Source organism: Thalassophryne amazonica, chromosome 9, assembly GCF_902500255.1.
Source record: "Thalassophryne amazonica chromosome 9, fThaAma1.1, whole genome shotgun sequence".
Taxonomy (NCBI): Eukaryota; Metazoa; Chordata; class Actinopteri; order Batrachoidiformes; family Batrachoididae; genus Thalassophryne; species Thalassophryne amazonica.
This window is the reverse complement of record NC_047111.1, coordinates 103933353-103954240: the sequence shown is the minus strand read 5'-3', so window position 1 is coordinate 103954240 and position 20888 is coordinate 103933353. Positions and strand designations below refer to the sequence as shown.

At 40.4% G+C, this 20888-nt stretch overlaps 1 protein-coding gene across 2 annotated transcripts in view; it reads left to right on the top strand.

Annotated features, from left to right (window-relative positions):
* Window positions 1-2094: 2094 nt before the first annotated feature.
* pknox2 (pbx/knotted 1 homeobox 2) overlaps window positions 2095-20888 on the top strand; it is a 321900-nt gene continuing 303106 nt past the window's right edge. The window contains exon 1 of one of the 2 annotated variants that reach the window (XM_034178877.1): window positions 2095-2192. The gene's annotated coding sequence lies outside the window, so the exon portion shown is untranslated. The remainder of the gene's footprint in view (window positions 2193-20888) is intronic. The other variant, XM_034178876.1, reaches the window with a different exon arrangement.

Sequence of the window (20888 nt, the reverse complement as noted above, 5' to 3'; positions counted from 1 at the left end):
AAAAGGCCACTCTGAAAGGTGCAGTTTTGTTTTATTGGGGGGGATACCAGTCAGTATCCGGTGTGACCACCATTTGCCTCATGCAGTGCAACACATCTCCTTCGCATAAAGTTGAAGAGAACACCTCTCCAACGTGCCAAACGCCAGCGAATGTGAGCATTTGCCCACTCAAGTCAGTTACGACGACGAACTGGAGTCAGGTCGAGACCCCGATGAGGACGATGAGCATGCAGATGAGCTTCCCTGAGACGGTTTCTGACAGTTTGTGCAGAAATTCTTTGGTTATGCAAACCGATTGTTTCAGCAGCTGTCCGAGTGGCTGGTCTCAGACGATCTTGGAGGTGAACATGCTGGATGTGGAGGTCCTGGGCTGGTGTGGTTACACGTGGTCTACGGTTATGAGGCTGGTTGGATGTACTGCTAAATTCTCTGAAACGCCTTTGGAGACGGCTTATGGTACAGACATGAACATTCAATACACGAGCAACAGCTCTGGTTGACATTCCTGCTGTCAGCATGCCAATTGCACGCTCCCTCAAATCTTGCGACATCTGTGGCATTGTGCTGTGTGATAAAACTGCACCTTTCAGAGTGGCCTTTTATTGTGGGCAGTCTAAGGCACACCTGTGCACTAATCATGGTGTCTAATCAGCATCTTGATATGGCACACCTGTGAGGTGGGATGGATTATCTCAGGAAAGGAGAAGTGCTCACTATCACAGATTTAGACTGGTTTGTGAACAATATTTGAGGGAAATGGTGATATTGTGTATGTGGAAAAAGTTTTAGATCTTTGAGTTCATCTCATACAAAATGGGAGCAAAACCAAAAGTGTTGCATTTATATTTTTGTTGAGTATAATTACACCTTTCCCTAAGAATTACATTTAATACAAGACAAATGTTCATACATGTTTCATACAAGACAAATGTTAGTAAAAATGTCATTTTCCATTTGGCCTCAGTGTTACTATGCTATCTAAGGTTTTTGTGCTGTGAAATCCATATTTTCAGTCTTTCAACCTCACAAGGATCATCACCAGCAGGAGCCATATTTGTGTTGTTTGTTGAGGTTTCCTCATGATGTCACTGTGGGGATTCCTCTAACACTTCCTCACACCCTACTCAGGGAACAGCAGTGGGTGTGTTAGAATGCAACCTCCCACCAGTGACACTCATGCCTCTGGGTCCTCTGCCTTTTGAGATTGAGATACTTGAGAAGAGCTTATGGAGTCTTGAGTTGCCTGGATGCAAACGTTTGGTCATTCTGATACCTTTGCAAGTTCCACGTTTTTAAGGTGCTTCCTGTCTCACTGTATGTTTGTGAGAAGGCAATGTCCGCTGTAACATTTTGGCAGTGTGCTTGGCTTGTGTGGGCATGACCCAGCACATGGGCGCCACATTGGTGAGGACCTCAGTAACTGGGAAAAAGTCACGTGGGAACTTTGAGAAGTTTGGACGGACAGGTTGTCTGCCTGTGTGGTTGCTATCCAGGACCCGGGGCAGTTCCAGGAAGTGGTGGATGTGGCAATGTGCAGCATCATGCCCCGAGCTGTGTCTGACCTGCCCCGCAGAGCCAGGCATGGACTCAAACCATGTTAATTTAAATCAAAATGAAGGTTTCAGTGGGCTAATATTCAAAGAAAGCTATTTCCTGGTTTTTCTGTGTATTGATATGCATCTGTGTTTCTTGATGTTTGATATTTTGTGCAGTATTTTCCAGAGATACAACTCTGCCTTGTTTAACTACCTGCCATTCTCTTCTTTTGCAACACAGATGTGCAGGACTGCAGAAGTGAAGTAAAATCTTTGTGATGTCGTAAGGCAAAAATGTGAGATTAAAAAAAAAAAATCTATCTCAGTGTTAAATCAAATTAAAGAAAGATAATAGAAAACATATTGAGTCAGATCACAAAATCCATCCACATCATTTATTTATTTATTTGATATCCTGATTTCAGACGGATGAGGGCAAACACGTAACGCTGTGCTCCTCTTGGAGGAACATCACCTCTGATTGCCATATTTCCCACGGACACTGGAAGGCATCACCAGCCCAGTTATTGGGAAGACGGGGAGAGACGCTGGAGCTGGAGGTGGGAGGGGCCTGGCATGGCTGACGTCAGCGGCTGTGTGGAGGAGTATAGGCTGTGCTGTCAGGCCAGTGTCAGTCTGATGAAGATTGGCATGCAGGTAAGCTGTCATTCATTTTCAATGTCAGTGTGCACGAGCGCAGGGCTGCAGCACTCCAGCGTCTTTTACCCCCCCACCTCCTCCCTCTCTCTCCCCCATCCCCCCCCCCCCCAACACAAAAGGCAGGACATTATTCAGAGAGAGAGAGAGAGAGAGAGAGAGAGAGAGAGAGAGAGAGAGAGAGAGAGAGAGAGAGAAAGCGGAGGAGATGCATTTTTGTGCTGGATTCAAAGACCAGTGGATTTTCTTTCTTTCTTGATGCTGCGTTTGGATTTTTTTTTTTTTTTTTAATGTGTCGGTAATTGTTTTGTAGTCTATTTAGGAGATGTGTTGGGATAATATTGGTTTACTCTAAGCTTGTATTTTTATTTTTATAGTAGCGTACGAACGTTGTATTTTTCTTGGCTTTGTCCACTCTTAACACCAGATTTCAGTGTGATTATTTTCCGTTGAGTGACTTTTCCGTGTGAAAAGTGCCGTGTTGTGGTGTCTTTGAACTGCTCGTACACATTTTCCCCTCACGTTGAAGTTGGTTTTGTTTCCGCGTAAACGGCTTTTATTTTGATAGTCTGTAAAGTGTTTGTTGTTCTTTTTAAAGAATTTGCAAGCGTTGTCGTTTAAAAAATATCTTTTTTTTTGTGTCATATATCTCTTCTTCAATGGTATGTTTTCTTTATTTGAGTTTGACAACAACAACAACAAAAGAGTATTGGAGTGAAAAGATAAATGATCACATTTGTTGACAAGTGTGTGATTTTATAATTTTTAAATTAGCAGAGACTTCATATGTTTTTGCAGCAGTTTTCTTCACACTAAAATTAAAATTGAATCCTGAAATAATATACGCTATTCTGGAAAATGATGTTAAACATAAAAAGGGGGCATTTCTTTCAAAAGTTTAAATACTTTAAATGGATTTGAGTATGTGTGGATTAATCTCTATTTCAGATTTTTAATTAATATAATTGTAAATTTGTTTACTGCTCACTGAGGTCCAGTGTTTGCTCTCAGCCTACAGTAAACGCTGCTGAAGCCGCCTGAACACTGGCCTTCTTTATGTCATTTCAGATGACCGCTCTATTCCACAGTTACCCCAATGAGTATTTCACACAGGGTACATTTGATGGGCAGAAAATGTGATTTAGCGGCTTGTCGTGAACACCGGGGTCACGTTCCTGTTGAGCTTAATGAGCTTTTAAATTAATAATGCTTTGCGGTTTGATGGCATACTTTTGAGACTTGTATTGTTTTGGAAAAACTGAAAAACTGACATATTTATCAGTGAATATCCAAATTTTCCAATATTTGCTGATAAATATATCAGTTTTTCAGAGCTTCCACAAGCAAAAGCATTTAAATTGATCAAAAGTACTTGATATTGCAGTTTTTTTTTTTTGTTTTTTTTTTTTGCATTTGCAGTTGTGTAAATGACTTTGTGTGCATATGGCAACATGTTCCAGGGTAAAATGAAGGTGCAGCACATAAAGGCCCATCGCAGATTGTGCAGTGGGACTAAGTGACATCACTGAATGACATTGGCCATTTTAGACCACTTTGGCTCTCCGGTCAAGCACATTCGTCCAGTGCAGACCACTGACACGAAAATCCCAAGAGGAGCTAACGTGTTTAAATTAATGCACACGCTTCAAACTAAAGACCAAGTCTGTTGCATTTCAAGCTGCTCATTTGTACCTTCCTCAGCATCTCAGAGTGGGTCACTCAGCTTGGAATAAATGTGCACCATGCACAGTCAATCACCCTTACTGATGTTTGTTCTTTGTTGTCATGCACCCCATGCAGCTACACATATTGTCACATCGGGATAATGCCAATTTCGTTTATCCCCAAACCCTGCTGAGATCTTAATTGATGATTTGTGTCATTGGACAAGCAGCCCACGGGCATATTTGAGGCTGATACTATTTGCATATTACCATTCCTTTTATATGGGTAAATTACATGATGAGGTGTGATGTTGTGCATTCCTGCTGCTATTCAGGGAATAATCTCAAATAAAGTGACACGGTCACACTAAATGAAGGAAGTAAACAGAGCGAGGCGAGCATATGTTACAAACCAATTCAAGTATTTATGTATAGCCATCGAGCAATTGAGGAAATTAAGCCGCAAAAAATGTCATTTCCTTTTACACTAATTTTACCCTGCATGGTGCCAAAGTAACCAATGCTTCATTTTTTTTCTCACAACATGTTCAAATTTGAGGCCGTAAGGCTTTTTATGCACATGAATGTGTCCATGGCAGAGAAGGCACTTTTAGCAAAGAGGTAAAGAGATTTCAGCACTTATCAGAAAAGTGTTTTTGGTCCAGATAGCTGAGTTGTTCTTTGCTGCTGTGTTTGGTACTTGAACTGAATGCGACATTTATTTGTGTATAAGGACACAATCTCATGATCATATGTATGAATTCATAGTGAAAACAAATTAATAAAATAATGCTGCAGCTTCACATTGTTGTTTTAATGTGTTAATTTGTAGTTGATTAAAGGCCTGTTCTCACTTTCGTGGATATGCATCCCGGAAGGTCGCAGTCTATAAATGTGACGTGGGAAGATCAGGGTTATGGTTTGAGGATGCAATGAGCCCAACTTGCAGCATATAATGTGTGCCAAATCAGCCGTAGCACACCCATAGTACCTTGGTGCTTCTGGAAAACTGCCAGGTGATTTCATGGCATTTATGACAACATTATGGGCTCTGTGAGAATGCAACGAATGACCAAAGTAGGGTAAAGTTAGAGTTGGGAAAAGGAAATACTCTGCCACATTTAAAACAAGACCATGGCTCAGAGATGGAATATCCCAGTTCATCACAGTTTTTCCAAGGTATGGAGGAGGTTTCAAACCGTGACCTTCCAGGATGCATATCCGTGAAAGTGAGAATGGGGCTTACCGCTACGTCTTCTCAATTCAGTTTATTTATTTAGCACCAAATCACAACATAAGTCGCCCCAAGGTGCTTCACAAGGATAAAGTCTACCCTTATCAACCCCACTCAGTGAGTAAGTAGGCAACAGGTAAGGGAAAACTCCCCTGTGAAACTTTTCAGGCCTTTTTAGTCTACAAAATGTCAGAATTCAATCCAATCCACTTTATTTATAAAGCACATTTAAACAGACCCGAGTCTCCAAAGTGCTGCACAACAAAAGCATAGACACAGAAAATAGCAATAATAACAATAAAATAGATAAGATAAAATAATACATAAATAGATAAAACCATGATAAAAAAATAAATTTCAATAAAATAAAAATAAAATAAGACACAAGGACCGTACAACTCACGCGGTGTTAAAAGCCAAGGAATAAAAATGGGCCTTAAGACGGGACTTAAAACACTCCACAGTGGGAGCAGATCGGACATGTAGGGGCAGAGCGTTCCAGAGTCTGGGACCGACCACGGAGAAGGCTCTGTCCCCTCGAGTTTTAAGTCTCGTCCTAGGCATCATGAGCTGGGACTGGCCCTCGGACCTCAGAGCTCGTGCTGGAGTGTAGAACTGTGGGGCCAGTCCATTCAGAGCTTTAAAAACAAACAAAAGTATCTTAAAATCAATTCTGAAACATACAGGGAGCCAGTGCAGAGAAGCCAAAATTGGGGTAATATGCTCACGCTTTCTGGCCCCTGTTAAAAGTCGAGCCGGACTTTTAACAGGGGCCGGTTCTAGACTAACTGCAGTCGGGAAAGTGCGTTGCAGTAGTCTAAATGAGAAGAAATAAAAGTGTGCATGACTTGTTCAAACAATTTAAAAGGGATAAAAGGTTTCACTTTTGATAAAAGACGAAGGTAAGAAAAACTCAATTTTAAAACCGTGTTGACCTGTTTATCAAATTTAAGATCGCTGTCTATGGTGACACCAAGGCTGGTGACTTTGGGACGCACAAAACTTTGGAGAGGTCCCAAGTCAAAGCGGGAATTGCCAAACAGAATTATCTCAGTTTTTCCCTCATTAAGTTTTAAATAATTCTGTGCTAACCAAGCCTTGACATCACCGAGACAGTTGAGAAGGGGTGTCGGGGGCAGTGGTTATTCTTGACAATCGGCATGTAAATTTGGCAGTCATCAGCATAAAAATGGTATGACATGCCATGTTTTCTAAATATCTCCGTGAGTGGGAGGAGATACAGAGCAAAAAGAATTGGGCCTAAGATAGAACCCTGGGGGACACCGCACTGCAGGGGAGCAGAAGAGGAGCAGGAGTCCCCCAGCCTCACAGAGAAGGACCTCCCACTCAAGTAAGACTCAAACCACTTCAAAGCAATCTCCCTGACACCCACACAGGTTTCCAAAAGAGATAAGAGAGTTGCATGGTCCACTGTGTCAAAAGCAGCAGTCAGGTATAAAAGCACTAAAATAGCAGAGCTTCCCGCATCAGCTATTAAAAACAGATCATTAAAAACCTTAAGAAGTGCAGATTCTGTACTGAGAAACGTTTTGTAACCCGACTGAAATGGGTCTAAAATGCCATGTGCATCTAAAAACAGATGAAATTGAGCAAGCACGCATTTCTCCAAGATCTTGGAAACCAAAGGAAGCTTAGAAATGGGCCGATAATTTGCTAAAGTCACAGGATCAAGGCCAGGCTTCTTAATCAGAGGCTCAACAACAGCATTTTTACAAAAGGTGGGGACAGTGCCAGAGACCAGACTACTGTTTATTACCTCGCTCACAAAGGTGCCAATGGTGCCCCAAACCTCTTTAAAAAAGCGAGGAGGAACTGGGTCTGTAGGACTAGTAGAGGCTTTGAGTTTACTTACAATCCCAGTAAGAACAGCAAGTGGCACAGGCTCCAACTGGCTAAATGCTGCCGTACATGCGTTAGCCCCTGGACCACAAGGTGAAGAGGGCGAAATATTGGTCCTTATCACCGCAACCTTATCATTAAAAAAGGAGAGAAATCTCTCACAGGTTTCATTGGTTATTTCCAATGCAGTGAAAGGATTAGGATTAAAAATAGAGTTCACAGTTTTAAAAAGAACACAGGGTTTGTTAACACTGTTGGCGATTAAGTCAGATAAATATTTTATTTTCTCTGCTTTAACCACACATTGATAGTTCCTCCAGCTATCTTTAAGAAACTGGTAAAAAACCTCCAGGTGGTTCTTTTTCCACCTCCGCTCCGCCCTCCGACACTCACGCCGAGCTGCACGTGTAGTGTCATTTAGCCAGGGCTCCTGCCTGGACTTTGGGCACATGATTTTAAGAGGAGCTACGCTGTTCAGCACATCAGAGCAGGTGGAAACAAAAGAGTTCATCAGGTGCTCCGTGTTCATGTTTATAGATGGACACGGGTTTAACAGACTTCACGCTGCAGCGGTAAAGAGAGAGCTAAAATCAGCCGCTGTGCTAGCCTTAATAGCACGGCTATGACGCACAGCTGGCAGCTGCTCTCCAAAAGTTAAAAACACGTCAAACATGACAGGGCAGTGGTCAGAGAACACAGCATCCTTAACAATAACATGGCCAACCGAAAAGCCATGCGACAACACCAGGTCCAATGTGTGTAAATTAGAAGGGTATAAAACAAATCTATTATCCAAATATCTACAAGTTTTCTACACTGGTGTCCATATCTAAAAAAAAAAGAAAGAAATATATATATATATATATAAACTTGATGAATAAAAACAGAACAGGATGAGATTCTCATAAAGGAAGAAGCTTATTTTTGTAAAACTCAGACTTAGTTCATAAAGAAAATTCCAAAGTCTTGACTGGAATAATTAGCTTTCCCCCTCCATTTTCTGTTTAATGTAAATTCAGTTTATTTGGTCATTATCCAAAAGAAGATGGTTGAATGTTACTGACATCTTTATTCGTGTTTGACAGATTTAATTTATTTATTAAATTCTTGTCTGTTTGCTTGTTTTTATAGATGTATTTTTTTTTTTTATTTATTTGCTTTTGTGCTTTTATATCAGAGAGTGCTTTTACCTGATTTGAAGGCACTTTGTAAGTAGTAATTTGTTTTCATCTGCCTTTCTGACATATCAGTTTAGTGATTAATTGTAAAAATAATTAACAGATTGGAGTGGAAAGTGGAGTTTATTTAGTTGCAGTGCCACCATTGGTCAGCACACACACACACTTGCACAACAAAGTGCAGCTACAAAAGAGAACAGCCATGTGGACGTGCCCATCCCTTACTCGTGCACACTCACATACATGCAGACGAAGAAACTTAATTCAGCCTTTAATTTACATGCTTCCTTTTCTTGGCAATCAGATGATCTCTAATTGTTTTCGAGTGTCTCGCTTTCTTAAATCAGCCTGGAAAAGAGAGGGAATGTTCAGAATTATTCATAAGGCTTTAGTCTGCTCAGTATCCTCAGCGGAGTGCATCTAGGTCCTGTTCAGGGCCCGTGAGCAATGCAATGTCAGAGAGTGTTCTTGTGTTCAATAGCGCAGTGATCCATAAGAAAATTGTGTTGTGTTGCATGTTTTGGTGCTGTCTGGGTCCTCACAGGTCATGCCCACTAAGCCGGTTTGATCCTTGTTGCTCTCCAGAGGAGACAGAGGCCTGTTTAAACCGTCATCTCAGTTGAAGGACGGCCTGTGCATGCTTGCTCATTCCACAGCCTGTGCTGCATTGGCATGGCTCTAAGTAAGCCACCAGGGAGCGGGTCGGAGGGAGATGGATTGGTCTGATTTATGCTCCAAGAGCAGCAGCAGGCAAATTTAATGATCCTCTGTACTGTCAACATCACCAAGCTTTGTTTCTGGAAGGGCATAAAAGGCAAGCATTGTTGGGCCGTGAAGTACAAAAACCGTGGTAAGACAGCAATGTGAATGAGTGATACTGTGTAGTTGTAGAATTAGCAAAAAACGTATTTGCGGTTTTAATCAGCAGTCAAAGCTTGTTTAGTAATCACTCTCTTTTAGTTAATCTGTACACTGGGATATGTCCAAAAAGAAAAAGTAAATGATATCGACACAAAGCCAAAAGCACACGGTGCCATGTCTTCCTGACACAAGCACGCATAATTGACCCTTGGTCTTGACCTTCACCATGACCTTTAAAGTTACAGATTTTGTTATGGTTGGCTGTAATGATAATAAGAATTGTGGGATTCTGAACAATTCTAACACCTCTGTCACATCTTGATGATTTGGCCAGCGTATGCCGACTGTATTAAAAATGCTGGAATACACAGGAATATGTCTAATAATTACGTTTTGTATAAGTTAAGAGCATGTTGAAGCACACTGATATACGTCATAATATGGCGAGTACGCTGAAAAATTTTGGGCATGCACAATATTTTCAACACATGCCAGCATATGGCTTATACGTCCCACATATGCGGACCTTAAGTTGTCGGTAAGTTATGTGATTGTTGACACACGTTTCTTGTAGGTTACTCATAAGTTGAAATACGTCCATTGCTGTCCATTGATTGGCTGAAAACTGCAGTCATGCAAACAGTTCAGACTGTTTCAAATATTAAAACCATTCACAGACGGAGTAAATATAAAGTCTTCATCTTACCTGTTTGTTTCAGTCAGATTCATCATAACAGCCTGATGAAAATGTATCCACATAAAGTGTCTTGATTTTGTAAAACGACATCTGAAAATTCTTTAATTCTTTGTCGTGGCTGAAGAAACATGGCATTTTGAAAGAAGTCCCTCTGTGTTTTGTGCGTGTCTCAGCCTGAACCAGAGAATCCAGCACTTTGTGCCACAAGAAAATTAACCTATTTTAAAAGTTGAAAGTGTCACAGCGCCTTATTGATTCATGCCAGTGTTTATCACAGGCATCAGTCAACTCTTCAGCATTCTGCATGTGATGAAAATAAATCCCATGAGCCACCAAGACAAAATAAAATAGAATAAAATTTAAAAAAAATGTTAAATTACTCTGTTTGGCCTCAGTGTGGAGAAGAGAGGCCGCGCAACAGTGTATGCATGCTCGATGACGTGCTTGTCAATATTTATGTGTTCTGCCGGCAGTGGAAAAGCAAAGCAAGCCAGAATTAATCTTGCCAACCCGTACCATACTGTGCAGTACTGACCTGGACCACTCGGTGGAAACTGGGCTGACGGCATACGCTGGTTAAATCGTCAAGATGTGACAGGGCCCGAAAAGAAAAATGTCTAGCACTATTTTGTTGTCTTCAAGTTTGTTTTTATGTGGACTGTATCCTCTGAGGTGACAAAGTTTGATAAAGCAGTCATAGATCTTCTTGTGACTGAGATTACTTTTCATTACTTAATTCCCTGCAGTAGCTCTGCAAAAACTAGGGTATATTCAACTCTGACATTTTGGGTTCTGATAGATACAAGTGAGGACCAGTGAACCTCCTAGTTTTGGCCATGTTGATACCTATGTGCAAAATATCCACAACAAAAATTAAGAAATAAAGATAGCCTGGCCTTGGCTGACAGCATGGTGATTGAATACTGGTGTCTAGCAGTGAGCCTGTAGCACTAATCACAGGATCTCAGTGGCCACTGTTGCATGATTAAAATTTTCAACAAACAGACTGCTGGGTTTTGATTTGTTTTTCCAGAGTTTTATTTCAGTACTGAATGGTACAAATATACCAAATACACTGCTTTCACAAAATAAATTTTTAGTTTTCAACCAGCATGGCTTACTGGTGTTACAGTCATGTGCACTGGGATGTGATGATGAATTTTACAGTTACACATTCTGATTTTAAAGCATTCTAGCTAAACTCAACAACCAAAATACCCAAACAACAACAGTATCTGGTTGTTAAGCTCTGACGTAACGCATAACGTGATAAATCTGTAAATTATTCTTACCCCACTGGCAGATTTATTTTGCTTAATACAAGACAATTTTGCTAGATTTGAGATTCTTATTTTGAGAGGCACAGTTTTGCTGAGCTATAATCCCATCAAATCATCATATGATCCACTACTCACAAAATTGTTAAGAGCAACATTCTTGTAAAAACAAAACAAGCAGAACAAGTTAAAGTAAATGGTCCTTGAAGGCTAATAAGCATGTATTTTTACTATAAGAAAAATGGGCTAGAAACATAAAGTAATTTTTGTAACTTTCTAGTATTGTTCAGCCCTTTTATGTTGATTTTGATCAGCAGGATGTTATTTCTACACGGTTAATTGCTCCTGCTGTAGCGCCCATAACAAAAATGCACGTTGAAAATCCATTTCAACTGTCTATGTGATTCTGTGAGTTCCATAAAATCGAATGCCACAGCATGGAGGAAGTCATACAAAGAGTTTAGTCATTAGCTAATTATTTTAGCATCACTACTCTGATTGTAATCCTTTTGCACACGGAGGAAACGAAAAAGCCAGCAGCGACACATCCTTAGTCGTGACGAAGAGTGAAATCTTCCAAAAGGGCTTCACTTTACACTTAGCTGCCAGCAGCTTTTTACTTCTTCTAAAATTGCATTTTCTGATTTATAAGAAGTAGGTTATTTAACCACCCCAGCAATTTATTATTATTATTATTATTATTATTTAGTTGCAGTAAAAACAATTTAATATTGTATATTTGTAAGATGACAGTGGTTATTATTCAAGGATCAAGTGTAAAATCAAATTAACAACATCTTATTATATATTCTGCATTTAAAGCCCTTTAACAAGACTGAACCTCATTGTGCCTTTGCTTCCTATCGCTGGCGGAATGCAGATAATCCTAATAAATTAGCAGCACTTCACACAGAGAAATATGAAGCCTGCAAGTAAATCCTGAATTTATTATATTTGAGGTAACAGCTGAGCTGGGAGAGGTTCAAAATATTTGATTTGAATTTAAGCAGCAGATCAGAGGGGAGAAAATCCCACCAAGCACGGTCTGGCTGCACGTTTGTGCTTTCCTCGAAAGACGAAGAAATGGACAGGCCAGGATGGTGTCACCGTGTAACGTCTAAGAACTTCAGGGCTGTGACGTGAATGTCTTCTCTGCTATTTGCTTAAAGAACCACACCGTGCGTTAATGTGTTCATTTATAGAAAGAATTAGTCGCATTAAAGGTGCCAGCAAAATAGCTGCAACTTGACAGCTTTTGCAAAGTTGTTTTCATATTCTGTCATTGCATTTAGAGTTTAAATGCAGTTTATGTCTTGTTTGTTGATGTTGTTGTTTTTATTTGAACTTGATTTTCATTACTGCAGTTTGATTGTTGTTCTGTTTCTGCACTTTGCTCTACTCTGCATTACGGCTGCATCTGATGTTTATGTTCTTCATTGATTAATTGATTTATTATTTTTTCAATTAATCAGTTAGTTGTTAGGTTCATAAAACGGTGAAAAATGTCTTATTAGTGTTTTCAGAGCGCAACATAATGCCTTGAAATGTCTAATTTTGTACACATCCCAGAGATATTCAATTATTTCAGATTGAAGTAAATAAATGAGTACAATAATCTAAAAAGCATTTACAATTAAGAAGATGAAATCAGACATTTTAAAGAAATGACATGATTACTCAAGTGTCAAAATAGTATAAAATGTACAATCAGGCCATTAATCATTACAGTTCTACTCTGGATATAGTGGCGTGTAGAAGCAAAGGATTTCCATGAATGAATGGAAATGTCTCAGCAACTGAAGACCAAATTTTTATATTTCATCACGAGTCACGACTGAACATAGATATTGACATTTCAACATCACTTCATTTATTTTACGGAAACATTTGACTTTGAAAACTACAGTCCTAAATCAGTAGTCACATCTAAGTTGTGTAATTCACAAAATTTTTTCCAGCATGTATTTATTTTTACGGTTTTCAAGTTAAGATAGAGAATTCACATGCTACCCCCTAGAACAACCCCAGGTTTCTTTTCAGCACTGTAGCCAGGCTGACAAAGAGTCAGAGCTCTATTGAGCTGAGTATTCCATTAACTTTAACTAGTAATGACTTCATGACTTTCTTTGCTAACAAAATTTTAACTATTAGAGAAAAAATTACTCATAACCATCCCAAAGACGTATCGTTATCTTTGGCTGCTTTCAGTGATGCCGGTATTTGGTTAGACTCTTTCTCTCCGATTGTTCTGTCTGAGTTATTTTCATTAGTTACTTCATCCAAACCATCAACATGTTTATTAGACCCCATTCCTACCAGGCTGCTCAAGGAAGCCCTACCATTATTTAATGCTTCGATCTTAAATATGATCAATCTATCTTTGTTAGTTGGCTATGTACCACAGGCTTTTAAGGTGGCAGTAATTAAACCATTACTTAAAAAGCCATCACTTGACCCAGCTATCTTAGCTAATTATAGGCCAATCTCCAACCTTCCTTTTCTCTCAAAAATTCTTGAAAGGGTAGTTGTAAAACAGCTAACTGATCATCTGCAGAGGAATGGTCTATTTGAAGAGTTTCAGTCAGGTTTTAGAATTCATCATAGTACAGAAACAGCATTAGTGAAGGTTACAAATGATCTTCTTATGGCCTTGGACAGTGGACTCATCTCTGTGCTTGTTCTGTTAGACCTCAGTGCTGCTTTTGATACTGTTGACCATAAAATTTTATTACAGAGATTAGAGCATGCCATAGGTATTAAAGGCACTGCGCTGCGGTGGTTTGAATCATATTTGTCTAATAGATTACAATTTGTTCATGTAAATGGGGAATCTTCTTCACAGACTAAAGTTAATTATGGAGTTCCACAAGGTTCTGTGCTAGGACCAATTTTATTCACTTTATATATGCTTCCCTTAGGCAGTATTATTAGACGGTATTGCTTAAATTTTCATTGTTACGCAGATGATACCCAGCTTTATCTATCCATGAAGCCAGAGGACACACACCAATTAGCTAAACTGCAGGATTGTCTTACAGACATAAAGACATGGATGACCTCTAATTTCCTGCTTTTAAACTCAGATAAGACTGAAGTTATTGTACTTGGCCCCACAAATCTTAGAAACATGGTGTCTAACCAGATCCTTACTCTGGATGGCATTACCCTGACCTCTAGTAATACTGTGAGAAATCTTGGAGTCATTTTTGATCAGGATATGTCATTCAAAGCGCATATTAAACAAATATGTAGGACTGCTTTTTTGCATTTACGCAATATCTCTAAAATCAGAAAGGTCTTGTCTCAGAGTGATGCTGAAAAACTAATTCATGCATTTATTTCCTCTAGGCTGGACTATTGTAATTCATTATTATCAGGTTGTCCTAAAAGTTCCCTAAAAAGCCTTCAGTTAATTCAAAATGCTGCAGCTAGAGTACTGACGGGGACTAGAAGGAGAGAGCATATCTCACCTATATTGGCCTCTCTTCATTGGCTTCCTGTTAATTCTAGAATAGAATTTAAAATTCTTCTTCTTACTTATAAGGTTTTGAATAATCAGGTCCCATCTTATCTTAGGACCTCGTAGTACCATATCACCCCAATAGAGCGCTTCGCTCTCAGACTGCAGGCTTACTTGTAGTTCCTAGGGTTTGTAAGAGTAGAATGGGAGGCAGAGCCTTCAGCTTTCAGGCTCCTCTCCTGTGGAACCAGCTCCCAATTCAGATCAGGGAGACAGACACCCTCTCTACTTTTAAGATTAGGCTTAAAACTTTCCTTTTGCTAAAGCTTATAGTTAGGGCTGGATCAGGTGACCCTGAACCATCCCTTAGTTATGCTGCTATAGACGTAGACTGCTGGGGGTTCCCATGATGCACTGTTTCTTTCTCTTTTTGCTCTGTATGCACCACTCTGCATTTAATCATTAGTGATTGATCTCTGCTCCCCTCCACAGCATGTCTTTTTCCTGGTTCTCTCCCTCAGCCCCAACCAGTCCCAGCAGAAGACTGCCCCTCCCTGAGCCTGGTTCTGCTGGAGGTTTCTTCCTGTTAAAAGGGAGTTTTTCCTTCCCACTGTAGCCAAGTGCTTGCTCACAGGGGGTCGTTTTGACCGTTGGGGTTTTACATAATTATTGTATGGCCTTGCCTTACAATATAAAGCGCCTTGGGGCAACTGTTTGTTGTGATTTGGCGCTATATAAATAAAATTGATTGATTGATTGATTGATTGATTGAATGTTATCATCTGAATTTGACTGAGCACATTTGAGCAACCAAGTTTTATTAGTTTATTTGAAGAGTGCAACTTGAATATGGCTTTTGAATATTAGTGAGACAAATTCTGAAACTTTAATTGGGAACCCTAAAATATAATGTGCATGCTCTCAAGACTCGGTTTGACTAAAATAAGAATGTGCTGCAAATTCTATTGCACAATTTCAACCTGACTACTCACTACTTCAGTTGTGTCACTTTGTGTAACTACAGTAAGGTGTTTTTTAAAACATTTCAATGAAATAAATTTAAGAGCCTTTTAGATTATTCAGTGGCGATAATTACATTTCAAAATGTCGTATTTAACAGCTGATATAATTCAAATTTATTATGGCATTTATTTGCTTCCACAGTTGTGCAGCAGCACTTCCAAAATTGTCCTGGCAGAGTTTGTGAAATGATGTTCAGGAATACTTTAAAGGAATGTCATCATTTATCAGCCTTTTGTACAGATTCAAAGTATAAGACGGAAACTCCTAAAGTTCCCACCACACTGTGCTTGTGTGTGGGTGTGTTACATACTTTAAGTTGGTCAAAGCCAAAAACTGTAAGTTGTTAATATGTACATGTGTCATTTCTGTGGAATTTGTATTTTTTAACATTCATAAAAGAAAAAAACAAAACATGGGGCAAGAGGAGCATTCAGTCATTCAGGATCCTTTGTGGATAATATGAATAATTCTTTATGATGGAAAAACTCCAACATGAACACCTAAACTGGCCTGTATGTGCATGGTCGCCATAATACAATACAAATGAAATGATAATACATTGTAACCAATTACTACTTTCTCTGACATCATCTGTTCCTCACAAAGTTTGCAGCTGATCTCCAGTAAGCTTGGAGAAATGGCCAATACTTGCTTCGAGTGTTGATTGAGATCTGAATGTAGATTATTATTGTTATTGTGATTATGGTTTAGTTTTATCAAAGTTTAAGTCAAATTTCTGGTGTGTTGTTAACATGGAAAATATACACTATGTGTAGTAGTACAATAATAGTGCAGGTATTGTGCTCATTGTCTATATGTTTAGTGTACTTTTCTATGTGGATGAATACATTAAATGTTTTAGAGTATTTTGGGGACAAACATCACATGATGTTTTCTGGGCTCATGGAAGTTGGGTTTTGGTCATTTTCTGAGATTTTAGACATTGGACATGCATAAATAATAGACACTACAGATCAGTAACCTCCCTTTTATTATTTTTGCATTGGTTTCTGTGTGGCCATGCTGTGTGTCTGAGCAGTGCATGACGCTGGGATTGTTTTGGGATATTTATGGTACTACTGCAAAAAAGTCTAATTTTTAAAAATCTAGAATCAATGTGTTTGTTTGTTTTCTTTTAAACGAACATCCATTTCCATCCCTGTAACCTAAGGAAACAGAGAGAGTTTGACATTTTTCCTGAAAAGGAATGGACTTTTGAAATCACTCTACTTTGATTATTGCTAGAGTAGTCAATTGACATCTGCAGTGCTGTGAATAGAAAAGCGATGGCACTAAAGTTGTGACCTCCAAAAGGCCATTTACTTGAGCACAGTCCCATTTTCTGCAGTCCTCTCCAAAGATGTTATTCAAGTGTGTTTCTCTTTCTGCCACTCATATCTCATCTGAATGTTTCAGCCGGTTGCACTCCAGGACATCATCAATTTTTGAAGGACAATATTTCCACTCGGTTTCGAGCTGCTCCTTTATTTTGACATTAGACTCTGACAAAAGCCGCCCTCTCTCTTCAGATCCATTTGTACACTTGGCTGTTAATCTGCGAGTGCTCTTTGCAGATAAAACACTTGTTAGTGTGTAAGCTCTTTGGTAAAACTGCAGCTTATGAACAGTTTTTAGGAGAAGCACTGTGCGGTGACAAGGACAGAATAATTTGCCTTAATGCATTTTACTGATCGCTCTAATTGGCTGTAAATGGCTTCCTTTATGTAGTGCCGTCCCTTACTGTAAAAGTGTCATGATTTTATGACAGTGCAGGCCTTACCTGAGGTGTATTTCATTTTCCGTGAGAAGGCCACATTTTTTATGGTACTTCATAAGACATGAACTCTTAAAATATTAAAAGAGTAGTTTACGGTTTTATCCCTGCATTATCTTTCTTCTTCTTCTTTGTCTTTCGGCTGTTCCCGTTAGGGGTCGCCACAGCAGATCAATCGTTTCCATCTCACCCTGTCCTCTGTATCTTTCTCTGTCACACCAACCACCTGCATGTCATCTCTCAGCACATCCATGAACCTCCTCTTTGGTCTCCCTCTTCTCCTCCTGCCTGGTGGCTCCATCCTCAGCATCCTTCTCCCTATATACCCTGGGTCCCTCCTCTGCACATGTCCAAACCATCTCAATCTCGCCTCTCTGACTTTGTCTCCAAATCGTCCCACCTGAGCTGTCCCCCTGATATGTTCATTCCTAATCTTGTCCATTCTTGTCACGCCCAAAGAGAATCTCAACATCTTCAGCTCTGCCACCTCCAGCTCTGCCTCCTGTCTTTTTGTTAGTGTCACTGTCTCTAAACCATACAACATAGCTGGTCTCACTACTGTTTTGTAAACTTTCCCCTTCACTCTTACTGATATTCTTCGGTCACAAATCACTCCTGCCACCTTTCTCCACCCACTCCACCCTGCCTGCACTCTCTTCTTCACCTCTCTACCACACTCTCCATTACTTTGAACAGTTGACCCCAGATATTTAAACTCATCTACTTTCACCACTTCTACTCCTGGTAACTGCACTATTCCACTGGGCTCCCTCTCATTCACACACATGTACTCAGTCTTGCTTCTACTGACTTTCATTCCCCTTCTCTCCAAAGCATATCTCCACCTCTCCAGACTAGACTCAACTTGCTCTCTACTCTCACTACAGATCACAGTGTCATCTGCAAACATCATAGTCCATGGGGACTCCTGTCTGATCTCATCTGTCAACCTGTCCATCACCACTGCAAACAAGAAAGGACTCAGAGCTGATCCTTGGTGTAATCCCACCTCCACCTTGAATGAGTCTGTCATTCCGACTGCACATCTCACCGCTGTCACACTATTCTTGTACATGTCCTGCACTACCCTAACATACTTCTCTGCCACTCCAGACTTCCTCATACAATGCCACAACTCTTCTCTTGGCACCCTATCATAAGCTTTTTCTAAGTCCACAAACACACAATGTAACTGTTTGTCCTTCTCTGTACTTTTCCAACAGTATTCTCAGAGCAAACATTGCATCTGTAGTGCTGTTTCTCGGCATGAAACCATATTGCTGCTCACAGATCTTCACCTGTTTTCTAAGCCTAGCTTCTACTACTCTTTCCCATAACTTTATGCTGTGGCTGATCAGCTTTATGCCTCTGTAGTTACTGCAGCTCTGCACATCACCCTTGTTCTTGAAAATAGGAACCAGCACACTTTGTCTCCACTCCTCAGGCATCCTCTCACTTTCCAAGATTTTATTAAACAATCTGGTTAGAAACTCTACTGCCATCTCTCCTAGACATTTCCATGCCTCCATTGGAATGTCATCTGGACCAACTGCCTTTCCACTCTTCATCCTCTTCATAGCAGCCCTCACTTCTTCCTTGCTAATCTCTTTTACTTCCTGATTTACTCTCACCACATCATCCAGCCTTTTCGCTCGCTCATTTTCTTTATTCATCAACTCTCCAAAATATTCCCTCCACCTTCTCAGCACACACTCCTCACTTGTCAGCACATTACCATGTGCATCTTTTACCACCCTAACCTGCTGCACATCCTTTCCACCTCTGTCCCTTTGTCTGGCCAATCGGTACAAGTCCTTTTCTCCTTCCTTACTATTCAACGTCTTGTACAGCTCGCAATATGCCTTTTCCTTTGCTTTTGCCACTTCTCTTCTCGCCTTACGCCGCATCTCCTTGTACTCCTGTCTTCTTTCTTCATCTCTCCGACTATCCCAAAACTTTTTCGCCAACCTCTTTCTCCTTATGCTTTCCTGGACCTCTTCATTCCACCACCAAGTCTCCTTGTCTTCCTTCCACTGTCCAGATGTCATACCTAGTACTGCCCTAGCTGTCTCCCTCACCACATCTGCAGTACTTTTCCAGTTGTCCAAAATTGCTTCCCATCCAACTAGTGCTTCTCTCACCTGCTCACTAAATTTCACACAACAGTCTTCCTCCTTCAGCTTCCACCATCTGATCCTTTGTTGAGCTCTCACTCTCTTCTTCTTCTTTACCTCTAAAGTCATCCTACAAACAACCATCCTATGCTGTCTAGTGACACTCTCCCCTGCTACCACCTTACAGTCTGTGATTTCTTTTAGCTTGCATCTCCTATAAAGAATGTAGTCCACCTGTGTGCACCTTCCTCCACTCTTATATGTTACCCTGTGCTCCTCCCTTTTCTTAAAGTAGGTATTCCCCACAGCCATTTCCATCCTTTTTGCAAAATCAACTACCATCTGTCCTTCCCCATTCCTATCCTTGATACCATATCTACCCATTACTTCCTCATCACCTCTGTTCCCTTCACCAACATGCCCATTGAAGTCTGCTCCTATCACCACTCTTTCATGCTTGGGCACACTCTCCACCACCTCATCTATCACACTCCAGAAATCTTCTTTCTCCTTCATCTCACAACCTACCTGTGGGGCATATGCACTGATGATATTCATCATCACCCCTTCAATTTCCAACTTCACACTCATCACCCTGTCAGACACTCGCTTAACCTCCAACACACTTTTAACATACTCTTCCTTTAAAATGACCCCAACACCATTTCTCTTCCTGTCCTCACCATGGTACAACAACTTGTACCCACCGCCGATGCTCCTGCTCTTACTTCCCTTCCACTTGGTCTCTTGCACACACAATATGTCTACCTTTCTCCTCTCCATCATATCAGCCAGCTCTCTCCCTTTACCAGTCATACTACCAACATTCAAAGTCCCCACTCTCATTTCCACCCTTCTAGTTTTCTTCTTCTCCCGCTGTTCGTGGCAACGTTTTCCTCCTCTTCTTCATCGTCTTCGCCCAGCAGTAGCCCAATTTCCACCGGCACCCTGTTGGGCAATAGCACCGGTGGCGGACGTTGTTAACCCGGGCCGCGACCGATCCGGTATGGGAATTCGATTCTGAGTCTGCATAGTTGGCTTGTTTTACGCCGGATGCCCTTCCTGACGCAACCCTCCTCATTTATCCGGGCTTGGGACCGGCACTCAGAATGTACTGGCTGCACACCCCATGTGGCTGAGTTTTATGTGACATTAAATTGTGTGGTGTCCCAGATCCTTTTACTTCTGGACTCTGATGTCAGCACACATTAGTGCCCAGAGAATACAAAACTCTCAGACAATGCCACATTTTGACTGTAACGCTTAAATGGCAAAATTCTTGAAACACTATATAGTTTAAAATAACATAACATATAAAGAATTGTGTGATTTTTGCAAAACAGTACTGATGTTATTAAATATGAATTATTTTGAGAATGATGTAAGATTTTAAAAATTTAAAACACTTGTGTGTTGCAGCTTTCTTCTATTGTCAGTCTGAAAAAATGTGCGTGTTGTGCAGACAGTATAGTAATGGTTTCAAACTCGCACCCAGGGGGCTGGATAAAGCAGATGATAAATTGGCATGGATAACATGCCATGGCATGCCTTTTG